The sequence below is a fragment of the Nannobrachium achirus genome (assembly GCF_963921795.1).
Source record: "Nannobrachium achirus genome assembly, chromosome: 2".
Lineage (NCBI taxonomy): Eukaryota > Metazoa > Chordata > Actinopteri > Myctophiformes > Myctophidae > Nannobrachium > Nannobrachium achirus.
In genome coordinates, this window is record NC_137811.1 from 75976719 (window position 1) to 75997480 (window position 20762).

Consider the following 20762-nt stretch of genomic DNA (forward strand, 5'->3'; position numbering starts at 1 on the left):
ATGGATAAATCATCCCATAAAGGATGTTTTAATGTTTTTCCATGGATAAATCATCCCATAAAGGATGTTTTAATGTTTTTCCATGGATGATAAATCATCCCATAAAGGATGTTTTAATGTTTTTCCATGGATAAATCATCCCATAAAGGATGTTTTAATGTTTTTCCATGGATAAATCATCCCATAAAGGATGTTTTAATGTTTTTCCATGGATGATAAATCATCCCATAAAGGATGTTTTAATGTTTTTCCATGGATAAATCATCGCATGAAGGATGTTTTAATGTTTTTCCATGGATAAATCATCCCATAAAGGATGTTTTAATGTTTTTCCATGGATAAATCATCCCATAAATGATGTTTTAATGTTTTTCCATGGATAAATCATCCCATAAAGGATGTTTTAATGTTTTTCCATGGATAAATCATCCCATAAATGATGTTTTAATGTTTTTCCATGGATAAATCATCCCATAAAGGATGTTTTAATGTTTTTCCATTGATAAATCATCCCATAAAGGATGTTTTAATGTTTTTCCAGGATGCCTCCCTGACAGCCAGACGCTCATTCTTTCATTATGACACTGCATCTGCTAGGAACAAACACATTGAATCACACACTGGAACTGATCAGGTCTTCTTCTCAAAGGAAAAATCACACCCAATGTGAAGTGAGCGGTGGTCGTGCTTGCATAACGTCTTCAGACTAAGATATAAGTCTAGGATATACAGGCTACAGGCTACAGACACACACACACACACACATTGCTATGGCAACACTGAGGAGTACAGGCTACAGGCTACAGACACACACACACACACACACACACACACACACACACACACACACACACACACACACACACACACACACACATTGCGATGGCAAAACGCTGAGGAGTACAGGCTTCTGTAGCCTGTACACACACACAGCCAGTCTATGGAGCGGTCTACCACCGCTCAAAAAGACACTCTCACTATCAGCATGCAGTGCTTTGTGAACTCTGAAGGAAGGATTTGGTTTGATGCTAATTTAACAGATAACAGCTGGCTGGTGGTTAGCTAGATTATAACTTGGGATTGGGATTTCTCTTGAAGATAAAGTTATGCAGCTTTACAGTTGTACAACTTTTAATTGCCTCATCTGCTGTCCATGTTTACACTCTCAAAGTTTACAGTGTTATGCTCTGTCCAGACCGGCGAATTAGCGAAAGCGACGTGAATAAGCGAACCAAAAAGGCGAAGAATTCGCGATTCGCCTTTTTCCATACACACCAAAAAGCGACGCGAATATGCGTATAATATTCGCTTAATTCGCCTAAATACGAGGGGGTGATATCGGCCTGTAGCCACAGGAGGAGAAAGGAGAAGAAAGGAGAGAGAGGAGAGAGGAGAACGGAGACAGGGAAACAAATAAAACAATGGAAACAACATCCTCAAGTGATGATGACCTGGTCGTGGTTGTTAGCCTATTAAATAATAAAAAGAAAAAGAAGAATAGAAGTCTTCGCCGGCGCACACAACCCATCACATCACAAAAGAGACAACACGCGTTCACCGTTCCCCCTCCACTCCGTTCCCCCACAGACAGGCAGCTCGCAGCAGCGGTGGTGTAAAGTAATTAAAAGTACATTTACTTGAGTAGCCTGTACTTGTAGGTATTTGTACTTGAGTCCAATTCCCAGTACTTTCCTTCTACTCCACTACATTTCGGATCCTATTGTATTTATACACAGCGATTTATTTTAAAACATTAGTCTTTTTGCAGATATAAATGAACAATAAAACATACAAACCATACTTTTACCAGTAGACATTCGAGTACTTTTCCCAAGCAGCCACACAGACGAGAGACACGGAAAAGCAATGCAAAGAGAAGGTCCCTCGACCATGCTCTCTCTCTTTCTTTAAGTAGGATAGAGTGAGCTTGATTTAATACAGAGAGAGAGAGAGGAGTTCACCAGCGAATGTTCGCTAAATTCGACACAAGGGCGAATAAAAAACAGACGCCTTTTCGCTTTTTTAAAATTCGCGTTTGGTGTGGATGCTTCCATTGACTTTATAAGGTTTTAAACAAAAGGCGAATTATACGCTAATTCGCTATTCGCCAATTCGCCGGCGGTGTGTACGAAGCTTTAGTGTAATTTCACATGAATTTATTTTAGTGACACCGGTGCAGAACAATCACACTAGGACTAATTAAACTATACATACATATAACACTATGTATAAATTGCTTCCACAGTCAGTCAGTATATCGACTGAGAGGAACATAAATTGTATAAATAATACCCCCTCCCCCTGCTGTGTCTCACCTTCTCCATCTCACCAGGAGACTCTGATCACCAGCTGTGACCCTACCTGCCCCCCCTCTCCCCCCCCCCCCCACACTACCTGCCCCGCTGACCATCTGCTGTACCCCCCCCCCCCCTCCCCCCCCCCCCCCCACTGAACCCACTCTGATGAGCTTTAAAACACCAGGAAGAAGTCTCTCAGGTTGCCATGGAGATCTTGGCGAGGCAGGAATTATCACGGTGAACAGAAGGGATTCTTGGACTCTCTCACTGTTAGTGAAGACGAGCGAAGCTTCCTCTACAGAAGGCATATTGTTTTCTCTATTGGATGGCTGGGGAGGACTCTGCTTGTGATTGGCTGAGACATGGAGATAAATGATTTTGTCCACTGCGGGCCAGGTGGAGCAGCCGTCTTGGAATCATAAGGTTCCCAGTTCGATCCCCGGCTCCTCCTGTGATTTGAAGTGTCTTTGAGCAAGACACTGAACCCCCAACTGCTCCTGATGAGCATGTTGTTGCCTTGTAGGATTTCCTCCAGTCTGTCTGTGTGTGAATGTGAAATACATTGTAAAGCTTTTTGGAGAAACGTGCTTCCCCACCATCCTATAGGAAACAGTACCATCCTATAGGAAACAATACCATCCTATAGGAAACAATACCATCCTATAGGAAACAGTACCATCCTATAGGAAACAGTACCATCCTATAGGAAACAATACCATCCTATAGGAAACAATACCATCCTATAGGAAACAGTACCATCCTATAGGAAACAGTACCATCCTATAGGAAACAATACCATCCTATAGGAAACAGTACCATCCTATAGGAAACAGTACCATCCTATAGGAAACAATGCTCTGCTGTGAGCGACCATGATGCTGAACGGTCTGGAGGCTCATATTCTCTGCTGCTTCTCCTCCTCCTCTGTCGCCATGCCAACAGTGCCATATATGGGCGTTAGGAGTGGAGGAGGCGTGTCCTCATGTGGAAGTTGTAAAACTAATGTCCGTAAATGTGAACATGGCCGCCGCCCGCCCGGCTCTGATGGCCGTCCAGGTGTGCTTGATGAGCCATGGCTGTTGAAGCTCCTCCAGTACACAGAGGAGAGTAGAGCTGCTGCTGCTGCTCCTCCAGTACACAGAGGAGAGGAGAGCTGAGTGTTCTTAATATCAGTGAAACAGCAGCAGGTGGAAGTCCATTAATGCAGTTTGGGGACCACCTGCTGCTGCTGCTGCTGTTGGGTCACTGAACCCCTCCTCTCCTGGGGTGGAGTTTCACTGATATTAAGAACATTAGCAACACAAGAGCTTCAGTTCTCAGACCGCATGTTGTTCATCATAGCAAGGCCTGTTGCCTGAACTGGAATTCCCTCATTCTCCTCTGTATCTGTTAATGTGTTCGCACGTGTGTGCGTGCGTGCGTGCGTATGTTGAGAAAGGCACATGTGTAACTACAGTATGTGAATTAAAAGGTTATTATAGTGACCAATCTGTATGGTACCGTACATTATAACTGTTACCGTACGTTAATACAATATAAATGAACATAACTGCTCTTCTATTGAGAGATTTAAATCAGAATCAACTGTATTGTAACATCACAGGTTTACAGGTGTAAAATGTGTTATTTCCATAAGAGAAATGGAAGAAGAAGAAGGGGGGGGCAAGGGAAAGAGAGGGAGAGAGAGGGGGCACACGTGGCATACAGACTAATAGACCAGTGGGCAAACTGGCTGAATGGCAGTTTGAGAAATCCCACAATGAGCACACTTGTGCCCTCTGTGGCGGTGCTTTCATCAGCTCTGTGCTTAAATGCCAGGCTCTGTTCGGCCCTGGAACTCTGCAGAATATCAATTGCACCATTTAGACTAAACAGTTGTTAGAACATTTCCTGCTTTGCCTACCAGTATACTGATTACCTGCCTGTCCATTTGTCTGCCATGGCTTTGGTCTGCAGCGGGCACAGATCGATGCCCTGCTCATGTTTCTGCCCAGAATGAGATGGCAGACAGACAATTACAAGGGTAGAAGTGGGTAAGTGCAGAGGACTGTGGCTTGCATGCTGCTGTTATGGAATTTCACTGAAGAGGTTGAGAGCTCAGGGAAGGGTAAGAGCCCAGGGTAGAGATAAGACGCTTGTGTCTGATAAGTTTTAGCTGCTTATGAATGTGTGTGAGCGTCCATTTATAAGCACTAATGTATGTGTGGGATGTAAAGTAGAGGGAAACACAAAGTGAAAGGAAAGGAGAGAAAGGGATGAGGATGGAAAAGCAACATGACAGTATTAAAAGTGTGTTTGAGTTTTCATGTATTAAAAAAAACATCAACTTCATTTCATTGTAATTAAGATATTCGATAGGAATTTGTAATTTTTTAATGCCTCATTTAGCGACTATGTTCCTGAACTTCACATGAAAACCGCTAGCCTAGCCGCCTAGCATAGTGTGGGGAGAGAGGCGCGCTTGCTGTCTTAAGTGACAATCGCAGCTGATTTCTTTATTTGATGAGACAGTGCAGTAGTGCTCATTATATGCACTGTTGGAGAGCCTGTTTTCCATTGAGAGCTCGACTACCTGTTGTATAATATCTCTTCTTCCTCTCCCTCCAGAGCCCATGCGTGCGCTGCGGGGCCTCACGGCCACTGACATCCAGTCCCGTCAGCTGTCCCTGCAGTGGGAGACCTTGGCCTTCAACCTGACGCGCTGCCACACCTACTCTGTGTCCCTGTGCTACCGCTACGCCACGGCGGGAGGCGGCGGCGGACACAACACCACCGTGCGCGAGTGCCTGGCGGTGGAGCGCAACGCCTCGCGCTTCACGCTGCGCGACCTGCCGCCCTACCATGGTGTCCATGTCCGCCTGGCCCTGGCCAACCCCGAGGGCAAGAAGGAGGGCCGAGAGGTCACCTTCCAGACGGACCAGGACAGTAAGTCACTGGACAACAACCTAAACGTAATGTTGTTGTGATACATTATGAAATGTATACAAATCCTTCACCTAAACGTAATGTTGTTGTAATACATTATGAAATATATACAAATCCTTCACCTAAACGTAATGTTGTTGTAATACATTATGAAATATATTCAAATCCTTCACCTAAACGTAATGTTGTTGTAATACATTATGAAATTATACAAATCCTTCACCTAAAAGTAATGTTGTTGTAATACATTATGGAATATATACAAATCCTTCACCTAAAAGTAATGTTGTTGTAATACATTATGAAATTATACAAATCCTTCACCTAAAAGTAATGTTGTTGTAATACATTATGGAATATATACAAATCCTTCACCTAAAAGTAATGTTGTTGTAATACATTATGAAATGTATACAAATCCTTCACCTAAAAGTAATGTTGTTGTAATACATTATGAAATTATACAAATCCTTCGCCTAAAAGTAATGTTGTTGTAATACATTATGGAATATATACAAATCCTTCACCTAAAAGTAATGTTGTTGTAATACATTATGGAATATATACAAATCCTTCACTTTGATCTGTAGACAGAGCCTCAGTGGGAGCTAAATAATGTATTTATTTTCAAACATAAAGCACTTGTTTCAGATCAACCTGGTTCAACAGAAAACTCAGAACCAGTACTTTCAACTGAGCCCTATTTACCTTTTCCACTTTGTACTTGTCAACACTTGTCCAATTATACACTTGGAATAAATCACAAAGCACTTTAAAAATGGATAGACCACTCTGTTGTGGAATAAACAAAGTGTTTTCTTATTTCCTTTCATTTATCCGCTTCCATTCTTTTAAACATCCTCTTTTACCTTCCCTGAGGAAGGCTGGTTAAAGCCCAAACGCGTGGGTTATCACATTTTTAACAGGTTTCAAATATGAATTGGCCACTATGAATGAAAAGCTTTTTAACTTTTAAAGAAGAGTGCCTTGGTTTCCTTTTTTTCTTTTGATCCTCTTTTACCTATTTGATGATCTGTTCTCTTCTACTGTGAGCTCAGCATGGCTGCAACTGAGGGTTGGTCCCTCGCTGTGTTCTGGAGGCTTCAATAAGCATTGATTTAGCTGCTGTAGAAGGCTTTGTGTTTTAGTGGATGTCATGGATGAGGACCAGATATTGTGATGTCACAGTAATCTGCTCTTGATGTACCCTGAAGCCCAGCTGGACTTTCTCCCAGCTGTTAACCCTAACCCTGGGTTAGGGTTAGGGTTAGGGTTAGGCTAACCCTTTCTCCCAGCTCCACTGCTTCAAGTCAGGACAGAGTTCACAGGATGCAACGTCAGGGCTTTCAGCTGAGCCTGATACTTAGAGCCAAGACAAGGTGACCTGGCAGCCTTCCAGGGTCAGGTCGTATTTAGTATGAAAACCTGAAGATCATGTGCGTGTGTTTGTGTGCGTCACGCCTCAGCCCCATATATGGACATATTGTGTCAGTCTCATGTGGTCTATGAGGTCAGACATTTATGATGTCAGTCATGTCCATAACTGGGAAAATATGGCCACATTTTGGACACATTTTGGCAACCGTGACACAAGTCACACTTAAAAATGAATTCTGTTCTTGTCCCTTTTATGCCCATATTTGGAGATCCCTGATGTCATCAATATTAAGCCCATATCTGGGAATGCCCATATATGCCCATATTGTGTCAGTCTCAGGGCGATGCTTCTCACCCTTAGGGCGTCTTACTGGTTTTAAATAATTGTAATGTTGTAATGTAATGTAAGTAGTGACATTATTACAAACCAATGTATTCCATGTACTTCTAAGAAGAGGATTTATAACTACCAGCTCCCATCTAGTAGAGATTATTAAAGAGAGAGCTGGTCATATCATGATGATGCAGCATCAGCAATACAAAAATTCCTTTTCATTTTCAAAGAAAACTGATTAAAAATAAGTGGTTTTATGTGTGAACCTCCAGTGATCCTGGGAGAGGATCCTTGCACTTATTTCTTATCTGCTATTATTCCTTTGTGCCGTGGCAGATGGTCTCCATGCTGAGACCTGTCTGAAGGCCAAATCAATTCTTCCATGAAAAAGACCAAACTAACACCGTTTCTCTGAGAGAGAGAGGGAGAGAGGGAGAGAGAGAGAGAGAGAGAGAGAGAGAGAGGGAGAGGGAGAGGGAGAGAGAGATTCAGAGAAAGAAAGGGCTCCAGACAGTCACAGATACGGGTTTTAAGAGCAGAAAAAGATAATAATATATATATATGTGTGTGTGTGTGTGTGTGTGTGTGTGTGTGTGTGTGTGTGTGTGTGTGTGTGTGTGTGTGTGTGTGTGTGTGTGCGTCTCCCTCACATTTTAGATGCTACACGTTCACTTCTTTTTTTTTCACATCATTTCCTCTTTTTCTTTGAAACTGCCCACTTACAGTATGTACAGTAGGTGCATCCTTTCATAAATATCACTTTCAAAACACGTTGATCAACAAACACTACTTCACAGGCCTCTTCAGACATCTTTCATATTCCTCTCTGTTTAATGTTTAGACGAGGATTTGTATGAAATAGTAATATTCTAGTCTTTCAGTGTGTTCTTACAGTATGTGTATGTTATGATTGTAGTATATAACTGATATGGTCCATAAATGCACCCTAGGTGTTCTTTCATGTCCTATATGTTGTAGAGATCCACTGTGACATTGACGTCTGTATGATATTGACATGGTTTGATTGTTCTGGGATTTGCACTTCAATTTCACCACAAATGTTTGTTCTGTGGATTCCTGGCAGTTCCAGGAGGCATCGCGCCTGATTCGCTGACCTTCACTCCGCTGGATGACATGATCTTCCTGAAGTGGGAGGAGCCAGTGGAGCCCAATGGCCTCATCACCCAATACGAGGTAAGCTCTTCTATTGGTTGACTCAGTACATGTTGTTGTGTTATTCATTAAACATGTGATAAACAATACGAGGTAAGCTCTTCTATTGGTTGACTCAGTACATGTTGTTGTGTTATTCATTAAACATGTGATAAACAATACGAGGTAAGCTCTTCTATTGGTTGACTCAGTACATGTTGTTGTGTTATTCATTAAACATGTGATAAACAATACGAGGTAAGCTCTTCTATTGGTTGACTCAGTACATGTTGTTGTGTTATTCATTAAACATGTGATAAACAATACGAGGTAAGCTCTTCTATTGGTTGACTCAGTACATGTTGTGTTATTCATTAAACATGTGATAAACAATACGAGGTAAGCTCTTCTATTGGTTGACTCAGTACATGTTGTTGTGTTATTCATTAAACATGTGATAAACAATACGAGGTAAGCTCTTCTATTGGTTGACTCAGTACATGTTGTTGTGTTCATGTTGGTCATTCATTAAAACTTGTGATAAACCAGTAAGACTCCCTAATCGGGAGATAAGCGACCGTCAGGTCGCAGCGTGATTTTAGGCCAAAATGTGTAGGAGCAGTGTCCAAAAATGTATTTGAAAAAATCGGCCTGATGGTGGCGCTGTATGTACATGTTGTTGTGTTCATGTTGGTCATTCATTAAACATGTGCTAAACAATACGAGGTAAGCTCTTCTATTGGTTGACTCAGTACATGTTCTTGTGTTCATGTTGGTCATTCATTAAACATGTGATAAACAGGGCCAGCTGGGATGAAGCCACAGGGCAGACCAAGGACCAGATGGGGGGATTCTACCTCCATGCTGGCCTTGGAACGTCTCCACATCCCCCAGTTAGAAGGGTCTGATGTGGCGGGAAAGGAAGTCTGTGATTCTCTGCTGGAACTGTTACCTCTGTGACCGCACTCTGGATAAGATGAATGAGGATAGAAGCATGTCAGTATGAGCATGTTAACACAATGATAGACAGAGTTAGTATAGATAGTAAGATAGATTGATTGATATGTAGATTGATACATTTGAGCTATCGATAGATCGGTCGACAGATAGATTGGTCGCATGAATTAGGTTATCTTTGACCAAGTATGTTGTTCATTAGCAATTTTGTGGCGACCCAAGTCTATCAACATGGTACATAGTCAACTTGCACTACAGAACATGGATACAAACAGTATGTAGATACTGTAGCTATTGTCCTATAGCACCACCCTGATTGTAGCACAGCTATTGTCCTATAGCACCACCCCGTCTGTAACACAGCTATTGTCCTATAGCACCACCCTGTCTGCTACACAGCTATTGTCCTATAGCACCACCCTGTCTGCTACACAGCTATTGTCCTATAGCACCACCCTGTCTGTAACACAGCTATTGTCCTATAGCACCACCCTGTCTGTAACACAGCTATTGTCCTATAGCACCACCCTGTCTGCTACACAGCTATTGTCCTATAGCACCACCCTGTCTGCTACACAGCTATTGTCCTATAGCACCACCCTGTCTGCTACACAGCTATTGTCCTATAGCACCACCCTGTCTGTAACACAGCTATTGTCCTATAGCACCACCCTGTCTGCTACACAGCTATTGTCCTATAGCACCACCCTGTCTGTAACACAGCTATTGTCCTATAGCACCACCCTGTCTGCTACACAGCTATTGTCCTATAGCACCACCCTGTCTGCTACACAGCTATTGTCCTATAGCACCACCCTGTCTGTAACACAGCTATTGTCCTATAGCACCACCCTGTCTGCTACACAGCTATTGTCCTATAGCACCACCCTGTCTGTAACACAGCTATTGTCCTATAGCACCACCCTGTCTGTAACACAGCTATTGTCCTATAGCACCACCCTGTCTGCTACACAGCTATTGTCCTATAGCACCACCCTGTCTGCTACACAGCTATTGTCCTATAGCACCACCCTGTCTGTAACACAGCTATTGTCCTATAGCACCACCCTGTCTGCTACACAGCTATTGTCCTATAGCACCACCCTGTCTGTAACACAGCTATTGTCCTATAGCACCACCCTGTCTGCTACACAGCTATTGTCCTATAGCACCACCCTGTCTGCTACACAGCTATTGTCCTATAGCACCACCCTGTCTGCTACACAGCTATTGTCCTATAGCACCACCCTGTCTGTAACACAGCTATTGTCCTATAGCACCACCCTGTCTGTAACACAGCTATTGTCCTATAGCACCACCCTGTCTGTAACACAGCTATTGTCCTATAGCACCACCCTGTCTGTAACACAGCTATTGTCCTATAGCACCACCCTGTCTGCTACACAGCTATTGTCCTATAGCACCACCCTGTCTGCTACACAGCTATTGTCCTATAGCACCACCCTGTCTGCTACACAGCTATTGTCCTATAGCACCACCCTGTCTGTAACACAGCTATTGTCCTATAGCACCACCCTGTCTGTAACACAGCTATTGTCCTATAGCACCACCCTGTCTGCTACACAGCTATTGTCCTATAGCACCACCCTGTCTGCTACACAGCTATTGTCCAATAGCACCACCCTGTCTGCTACACAGCTATTGTCCTATAGCACCACCCTGTCTGTAACACAGCTATTGTCCTATAGCACCACCCTGTCTGCTACACAGCTATTGTCCAATAGCACCACCCTGTCTGCTACACAGCTATTGTCCAATAGCACCACCCTGTCTGCTACACAGCTATTGTCCTATAGCACCACCCTGTCTGTAACACAGCTATTGTCCTATAGCACCACCCTGTCTGCTACACAGCTATTGTCCTATAGCACCACCCTGTCTGTAACACAGCTATTGTCCTATAGCACCACCCTGTCTGCTACACAGCTATTGTCCTATAGCACCACCCTGTCTGCTACACAGCTATTGTCCTATAGCACCACCCTGTCTGCTACACAGCTATTGTCCTATAGCACCACCCTGTCTGTAACACAGCTATTGTCCTATAGCACCACCCTGTCTGTAACACAGCTATTGTCCTATAGCACCACCCTGTCTGTAACACAGCTATTGTCCTATAGCACCACCCTGTCTGTAACACAGCTATTGTCCTATAGCACCACCCTGTCTGCTACACAGCTATTGTCCTATAGCACCACCCTGTCTGCTACACAGCTATTGTCCTATAGCACCACCCTGTCTGCTACACAGCTATTGTCCTATAGCACCACCCTGTCTGTAACACAGCTATTGTCCTATAGCACCACCCTGTCTGTAACACAGCTATTGTCCTATAGCACCACCCTGTCTGCTACACAGCTATTGTCCTATAGCACCACCCTGTCTGCTACACAGCTATTGTCCAATAGCACCACCCTGTCTGCTACACAGCTATTGTCCTATAGCACCACCCTGTCTGTAACACAGCTATTGTCCTATAGCACCACCCTGTCTGCTACACAGCTATTGTCCAATAGCACCACCCTGTCTGCTACACAGCTATTGTCCAATAGCACCACCCTGTCTGCTACACAGCTATTGTCCAATAGCACCATGATGTCACAACAGCACTAAACCAGCTGACAGATACAGTACATGTAGCAACCCTTAATTGTGATTAGCATTTCATCATCCATGAAAACAATAATTAACCTCACCAGGTCATTATTTTGTTTTCATGCTTCTTTGTGCCTCTTAACACTTTGAGTGCCAGCCCCCCCTGGCCCCCGTCCCTTACCAGTGCCACCATTAGGTCCCATTCATTCTGCCCCGATTCCAGGGAATATATTGAAAATCGATATTCACATCGGAACAAAAATGGGAGGTTTGGTAAAAGAGGATTTTTTTTTTTACCAAAAAATTTTTGGAGTGATTTCGGTGAGCGGTTTTGGAGATAGGTGCTCGAGAGTGCGCACTGCGCAAACCAGTCAATAACCTCAGAAATCTAGATTCTGAGATATTTGAGTTCAAAGAAAAAAAACTTTAGGAAGCCATAGCGACAAATTGGTAAATGGTAACGGAACACAAGTACCCTTGACAGAAAGAATAGCATGCCTACTTTATTTTCTGCAAAAAAAGTGAAAAAAATATTGTACCATCGTCTAGTTTCAAGGGGGCAAAGTGAAAAAGTATGAAATGACTCAGAAGGTGGAAATTGCCTTACATTTTGATAGAACTATGCACTGAATTCACTGTGTTTTTACCTGGTCTAGAAGGTCAGGAAGACAAAAAGTCAGAAAAGCGATGTCAACCTTTTATTTTATGGCAACATCGAACCCTAACCCTGGTGAGTACCTCACACATCCAGCATGAACATATTTATGTTCAACAATATTTACAAATATTTCCAAAAAAAAAATCACAAATATGACTTCACAAAAATAAAATATAACTGGATAAAAGTAAAATAAAATAAATGTGCAGCAAGTAAAGAATAAATAAAATAATATAAAAGTCAAAAAAAGGCATTCAACAAGCCAACATTCAGGAGTCAAAGGCACCACAAATCAAGGTCAAAGATGGTACTGTTCACCGTGTGTGTGTGTGTGTGTGTGTGTGTGTGTGTGTGTGTGTGTGTGTGTGTGTGTGTGTGTGTGTGTGTGTGTGTGTGTGCGTGCGCGTGCGTGTGTGTGTACCTCAGGTGCCTCAAAATGGCCTGGTACCTGTTCCTTGCCATTGTTCTGGGAAAGTACGGCATGGCAATGTTTTTTTGACCACTGCATGGCAATCTCTGGCTTGTGAACGATAGCTGTGAGGAAGAGAAGTCCCAGAAAGTTCTTCAGCTCCCCTAGAGTGACATTGGTCCAGGCAGCGAACCTACAGTGTGTATGACCTATGCCTGACTCCTCCGCTCTCGCTATCTCCGCCATCATACTGTCCTCTGCGTTGTCATTGGTCTGGTTGCAGATCGGGCTCCCATCCTTCCTCCATCCAGTCAGACTCCACGGGCCCTGTATATGATAGAAATAAATACAAAATACTAAATGAACGTGCTTCTGTATAATTTGTATGTTCTTTAGCAAAGGCTGTCGCACAAAAGTAGTGAAAACAGCAGATCTACAAGCGAGGCGTTGTGTGCTTGTAGATCGGCTGTTTTCACTAGTCTAAATAATTTCAAATGTATATATGTATATATACGTGGCCACTGAATTCTATAGGCTCTGCTTTGATACAAATTTGATACAGATTTGAGATCGATTTGATAGATTATTATGTCACACACACACACACACACACACACACACACACACACACACACACACACACACACACACACACACACACACACACACTGATTGTATTACTAAACTATCTATCTAGGTATACACACACAATAAAAAACTAAACTATAAAGAAATGTATTCTTACTGGAAGAAGTTGGAGGAACTTCATACACCTACTACAAACCATGGATTGACATCTAGACCTACTGCACATACAGTATGAAACAGAGCTGATACCTTTATGTACTATGAGGAAAATAATGCTGCTATTTGTACCCTGTATATATATAAAATGACAATGCGACATAGCTCTGTTTGAACAATGCTGTACCCCCTCCAACTGTATATTTTCAACTGTTTTTTTTATTGTATTTGTGATACTTGCTTTGGCAATGTAAACGTATGTTTTCTCATGCCAATAACGCTCCTTTGAATTGAATTGTATATTACCAAATGCACCCTACGTGGAAAAAAAACAATAGCAGGTCAGGCTTATTGACATCGGTTATTGATTGATTGAAGAATGTATTACAAGCTTGCATTAGAGTAGACCTACAGATTCATGGCTCATTTCCACAGGAACACACTTTATGCATATCATACAGTGGTGTGTTCTAGACTTTTTTTGAGGGCATACGATCAGCTACTATTCGTTTGGCCAGGGCAGACGCTATAGTACATAATCCCTATCAAATACGCTACTTTGAAAGGTTCACGAGGGCAGACGCCGTTCATATTTTATTGTTCCTCCATCACGGAGGTATAGAGGCCGGCGCCTGGCGGCGCCGTGCCTGCGAGGGTGTCCCAAGTCGGGCGAGGTGTGGAGGGTAGTCCCCGGTGCTATGGAGGTTCCAGCGACCCCCTGGGCTAATCCTACCTGCCCCTGCCTTTTATTTTCCGACAGCAGACGCCGTATACGTGCATTACAGGTAGAACACAGCACTGATCTCATATAACATTGAAAGACAGACAGACGTATAGAACATATTGAAACGTAAAAAGCATAGCTTTATAATGCTTACCCGGTTCGCTGATCGCAGCACACCTCAGCAGTGCTTCCTTCAGGGCAGGGGGAGACAGAGCACCGCAGCGACCGGGTCGTCCTCCCCGGCTAAGTCCACGCACGGCCTCATTTGGGTGTATTAGCGCCCGCTGCAACTCCGCTCTCCGGGGCCATACCTATCGGTGCAGCCGGTGGGCGCCGTAAGATGATACACTGCTCCAAACAGCCTGCCTCCGGTCCGGATCACCGCCGTAGCTCCTCCGTCCACTGTGGATGGCTGGCGACGTTCCTTGGCTCCCCCGACACAGCAGCAAAAACACAGAATTCTCTTCAAATCGCCGGCATCAGCGTTCAACGGCATCACCGTTCATCCTCACGCGTCGCCTCAGTCAAGTCCCAAACGCAGCCGCGCAGCAACAAACGAAAGTCCAACTGGTGCTTCGGGTTTTGATTATGGTCGGTGGCGGCGCTGGGCAGCAGCAGGCTGCGGGCTTGGTGTCCACGGCCACGGGGCATGGTTCGGCTGCCTGCTTGGTCTCCATGTGCGGCCATGACTTGCTCTCTGATCAGCGGAGCAACGGTCCGGTAACTGGGACGGCGTTTTCTTTTTCTTTTTTTACAAAATGGACGCCCCCAACCTACAAAGAAACTAGCCCTTCCCTTCCCCCACTCCTCCTAGGTAAAACCTCTACCTTCCGATCTCTCTCTCTATCTCTATCTCTCTAAATAATACTACATCTAATGATTTTATAACTAATTCTAGCTCATTCTCTCAATATATATCTCTCTCCCTCTGATTGCTGTGTGTCCGGTTACGGTAAAAGTCACTGAACTCTTTGAGACCCTTGTTTCTGGGGGGAACCGGCCAATCAGCATGCTTGAATTTGGTCACATAAGCGTGTGATGTCATGCAGGGGCGTCAATTGGGTATGGCAGGGGTATGCAGCTGCCATACCTTGACAGGGGGAAATAATAAAAATGTACTTTTCATCGTGCCTGTTGCTAAGGTATGGCAACATGACTGGTGTCTTCACCAGACACCAGTCATGTTGCCATACCTTAGCTTGTTCTGAACTGACGCCACTGAATTGTCATGCATGACGACCGTCCCATCGTCCAAAAGGGCTGTATCTTGGTTACCGCATAGATCCAACACTGTACTACTGTAATATGAAAAAAAAGCATCTGGCGTCATATGACGCCAATATTATTTTCTGGCATCATTGCCAAGTGCGTGTCTGACGTCATATGACGCCCTGGCACTCAAAGTGTTAACGTGTTGAAAAGTTTCACAAAAATAAGACGCCTACCTAGCATTCCCTCCCTCCCTCCTAAAGCCTTTTCCACAAAGTCACATCAAGGATGTTATTAAATGAATTTGTGGTGTTGACATATAAAGTGGTGGCTGTACAGGATCTTCTGTCTGTAGCTTGGTGTTGACAGAGGAGGCTCCTTGTAGAGCTGCACAAATCCTCTTCATTTCACTCACATTAAACCTTTGACCAGTTTGTTGGAGCCTCATCGCCCGCCATGCCGGCCCGCCACACTTTTCCTCCTCTGGCCTGAGCTCTGTTTGGTGATGTGTGTCTTTCCAGTGGGAACACAGAGGTCTGTGTGGATTTAGTCACACATGAATATATCTGTACACTTAGAACACGTTTTTTATGATAATCTGCAAAGCCTGTGCTTTGTACTGTATGTGCACAACTATGTACACTCATGCACTATTATGCACATGAACACACACATGTACAAGCACACATTAATATACAGATGCTATGACATAGTGTAATACGTGCTCATGAACAAACACAATCACATGAACATAATCACACACTCTTAAGCTCATGCTCAAACTTCAACTCCAACAAATGTCACGTTCTTGGTACCGTGACACATCACAGGTTTGCAGTAAAAGAAAAGTAATAAAAAAACTGTCAAAAAAGTGGGTGAATTAATTTATCTCCCATCATTAGCTTGACAATAGAGTAAAATATATACGTATATAAGGTGCTTCGTTATAAGAAATGGCAATGGAAGAAGCAGTTAAAATAGCAGTAACATATTCAAACACAGTCTCACACCTGTGTGTGTGTGTGTGTGTGTGTGTGTGTGTGTGTGTGTGTGTGTGTGTGTGTGTGTGTGTGTGTGTGTGTGTGTGTGTGTGTGTGTGTGTGTGTGTGTGTGTGTGTGTGTGTGTGTGTGTGTGTGTGTGTGTGCGCGCGCGCGCGGGTGTGCGTGTGTAATGTCTTTACTGAGGTTCTGCTCTCACACCACTAATGTCCAGTCCAATCTCCTCCTCCCTCTTGGCTGCTTCCAATAAGACTGTCTCATTACACCTAACTCCTCCTCCCTCTTGGCTGCTTCCAATAAGACTGTCTCATTACACCTGACACTGTTTGAAACAGTGAAAGGGAAGCGTCACTGAGAGCACTGTAGCAGCAAGGCAAAGCAGCTCTCTGGGAAAAAAAACTAAAGTTTACCAAAGAGACACTTTAATAGGAGCAGTGTCCTCTATCCATTACAATGTATTAGCAGGACTTACTCAATCATTAGCCTTGTGCATTGCTTTATGGATAGCTGTGAGTTATGTATACCCATCTCACTTTACCATGCCGATGCCAAATTAACCCTATTACTCTAAAGTTTAGACTAATGATTTAGAGTTTAGAGTCTAAACCCATAAATAAACCAACTCCAGAAGTCCACACATTGATTAGGCAAAGCAAAACAATAAATAAACTAATAGTCCAGTTCCATTTGTATTTTCGTTCAAAGTTCAAAATTAGGAAAACTATATATTTTTGGAAACTTCAGAGTGTAACAAATCAGAATATCCATGATTCCATTTGCGCTGAAGCCAATATGGTGGTCATCTTGGACTTTGAAAAATGGCGACCTTTGAATATTCGTTTTTCAATATCTCGACTTCTAGATTATGTAGGATCATGATTCTAGTGGCTAAATCAACATTTTTAGGGTTAGGAAATCCAATGGTGCTAATTAGAAATATTCACAAATGATCAATGGCACAGATTTGGGTCATCATCCTTAATTTTGGGGGCAAAAGGTAACATTTTAATATTCGTTTTTCCACTATTTTGAACTACAGTACATAGGATCATGATTCCAGTGGTTAATCTAAAATGTTAAGGAAATCAATATATTATCTGGGGAGACAGAGACAGATAATTTCTCTCATTGACACAAAATCGTGTCATTTATTTACACCCAACATAAAACTGAATCGATTAGGTTTCAAACTATCAAGTACAAACTGGTATATTTCTGCTGTCAGGGTGGAAACCTTGTATGAACAAAGCAGTTACTTTTCAAAAAATGGAAACAATAACCTGTTCCAATGGATCCAATGAAATGAAAATATTATTTAGTCATATGCTTTTGTTAATACTTTTTGTTCTTTCAATATTCATAAACCCACAGAAAAACACTTTCAGTGAGGGGGAAGCAAAGGGACCAGGTGGAGATTGACGTAGTCAAAGGGGCAGCATGGGTCAGAGTTCTGAGTGGGCAATCTGCGTGGCGCCTGGTTCTAGAGGGTAAGGCTAGTCATAGTCTGTGGGTCCTGTCCTGTCTAAACATGCTAACCCAGGGGTCAAAAACTGCCACAAATACAGGTTATAGTAAGCTAGAATAAATCAGCAGGCAGAGAATATTGGAATAAGTGAGGCAATAAATGATCTGGCTACTCAGTGGAAACAGGCAAGCTTAACTGTAGAAATAGCAAGAACACAGTAATCTATACATCATCCTCATTATCATCATTGCTGTCACTAGTCAATGTATCTTGACAGTCTTCATTGTGACATCAATAAATGCAAAGACAGTGACATTGACCATCTCAATGATTGCCTCTGGTACTGTGAGGTAACTGATTTCAGCTGGCCATCCTCATCCTTGAAATAGCCATTGTTGAGTGGGTCAAGGAACTACTGAGCTACGTGTGCCTGACTCCACACTCTGGCCTCGATATGGACTCTATGCTGCGTAAGAGCACCAAGTGTGGGTGGAAGCTTGTCCCCTTCTGCCATGTGTTTGCAAATAGATGCCATCTCAGTTCAGGGGTGTTTCCCCTTTGGTAAGTATGCAGTGCATACAAACTTAAGTCCCCTTTCCACTGCAAGGTGGAACCAGAACTTTCCAGAACCTGAACCTATTTTTTTGGTTCTGGTGTTGTTTCCATTGCACACAGCCTGGTTCCAGACAAGGTTCCTGGAACCTTTTTTCGGTTCTGCTCCTGAAGTAGAACTAAACTTGAGTTCTGGGAACCTATGGGCGGGGCCAGCAGCGCTGCTGCTCGGACCCCGGTTAGTTCTAGTTATATGGAAACAAAAGCAGAAGTTCTGGTTCTAGTTCTGGGTCTGCCCTACAGTGGAAATTTTAGTTACTGTAGTTTGAAGATCCTGTTACATGGTTTAAGAAAGCATCTTCAGAGCCTTGAGGACAACACATCTGTGTCTGGGGAGAAGAACATTAGCTGTGCATCAAAGAGTTTGCTATATGAAGCCAGAACTGTAAGGTGGATCAACAAGGTGTCTGCTTCTTCATAGTTGTTGGCTTTAAAGTGCAGTTCACTGTACAATCTTTGTGTGTCCTAATAGCGGACCCAATGACAAGCATGGGGGAGTCTTTGCTGTATTCAATGGTCTTTGATTTCATGCCTTTACAGGAGCAGACAACACTGGGAACACTGAGATTTTCGATAGGCAAATCTACATGGTGGAACAGCTACCTCAAAGCTGGTGATGAAGTCTTCAAGGCACTGAAGATGCTTTCTCAAACCAGTGATGTAACAGAGGATCTATTAACTACAGTAGCTAAGTTTGTATGCACTGCACTTACCAAAGGTAAGCTGAGAAGGCATCTATTCTGCAAACACTTGGCAGAAGGGGTCAAGCTTCCACTCACACTTGGTGCTCTTAAGCAGCATGTCCTAAAAGTCCATATCGAGGCCAGAGTGAGGAGTCAGGCACACATAGCTCAGCAGGAGTTCCTTAACCCACTCAACAATGGATATTACAAGGACGAGGATGGCCAGCTGAAACAAATGAGTCTCTCCCAGCAATCATTGAGATGCTCAGATGTCACTGCAAAAAGCAGACTGTCACATAGATGTTCTTGCAGATCAGTGGAGCTACCCTCTATGGAATTATGTCAGTGTAGTACTGACTTCCAAAACGATGAAGGCTGTCAACATAAATCAGCTAGTGACAGCAATTATAACATTGAAGATGATGTATAGACAACCGTGTTCTTGCTATATTGCTACAGGTAAGCATGTCTGTTTCCACTGAGTGTATTTATTGCCTCACTTATGCCACTATTCTCTGCCTGCTGATCTATTCTTGCTTGCTACTAGTAAGACACCTCAGGGTGACATGCGACCTCGCCCTAAAGGGCGAGGTCGCGCCAATTCTTGACTATCTGGCCAACCACAGTGTTTCTCTGACGATTCTAGTTGTTATCATTCTGGGGGGAGTTTGTTCATGTTTTTGTGAGAAAGGCCCTATCGCCAACCCCACCTAGGGTGTGAGCGATGGGGCCTAAACATGGAAATGTGGAGAACACTATATATGGAGATAGTCCAGTCCATCATGTCATAATGGGACTACCGTCATAGACAGTAGCCATTGTTAGGCCGGAGTCAATGGCTGTGTCTATGACAGTAGTTCCATATGACATATTGGACTAGACTATCTCCATATATAGTATTATCCACATATCCATGTTAGGACTCATATATGGGCATAAAAAGTATGTCATGTGACATCACTTCCTGTACAGACAGTCAGCCATTGACTCCGGATTAACAATGGCTACTGTCTATGACGGTAGTCCCATATGACATATTGGACTAGACTATCTCCATATATAGTGTTATCCACATCTCCATGTTTAGACAGCCAATGACTCCGGCCTAACAATGGCTACTTTCTATGACGGTAGTCCCATATGACATGATGGACTGGACTATCTCCATATATAGTGTTATCCACATTTCGTGTAGCCGCCCTGTACAGGAAGTGATGTCACAACTCGCTGACATCACACTGACATCACAGAGGATACGGAAGGGCGGTCACGAGGATACGGAAGGAAGGAAGGAAGGAAGGACACTCAAGCGACACGGTTCTTCAGAGTATATGCGACATTCATTGTGATGGCACACTCACAGAATCAATTTTATGCCCATACATGGAGTTCCCTGACTATGTTATGTCAAAACATGCCCATATGTGGACATTACCAAATATGGGCATTTCCAGATATGTCCTTAATATTGATAACATTGGGACAGGGATCTCCATATATGGGCATAAAACGTATGTTAATTAGTAAAGCCAAGCTTGGGTTTGATGCCTTGGGATTTCTATATTTGGACATAAGTGTGTACCCAATAGGTCATCATCTGG

General features: G+C 43.3%; 1 pseudogene across 1 annotated transcript in view; it reads left to right on the plus strand.

The window, feature by feature from the left end:
- LOC308300586 (receptor-type tyrosine-protein phosphatase U-like) overlaps positions 1-20762 on the plus strand; it is a 175827-nt pseudogene that overhangs the window by 130260 nt on the left and 24805 nt on the right. Inside the window, exons 8-9 of the transcript in view lie at positions 4905-5222; positions 8018-8127. The product of the transcript in view is annotated as a receptor-type tyrosine-protein phosphatase U-like (transcript). The remainder of the gene's footprint in view (positions 1-4904; positions 5223-8017; positions 8128-20762) is intronic.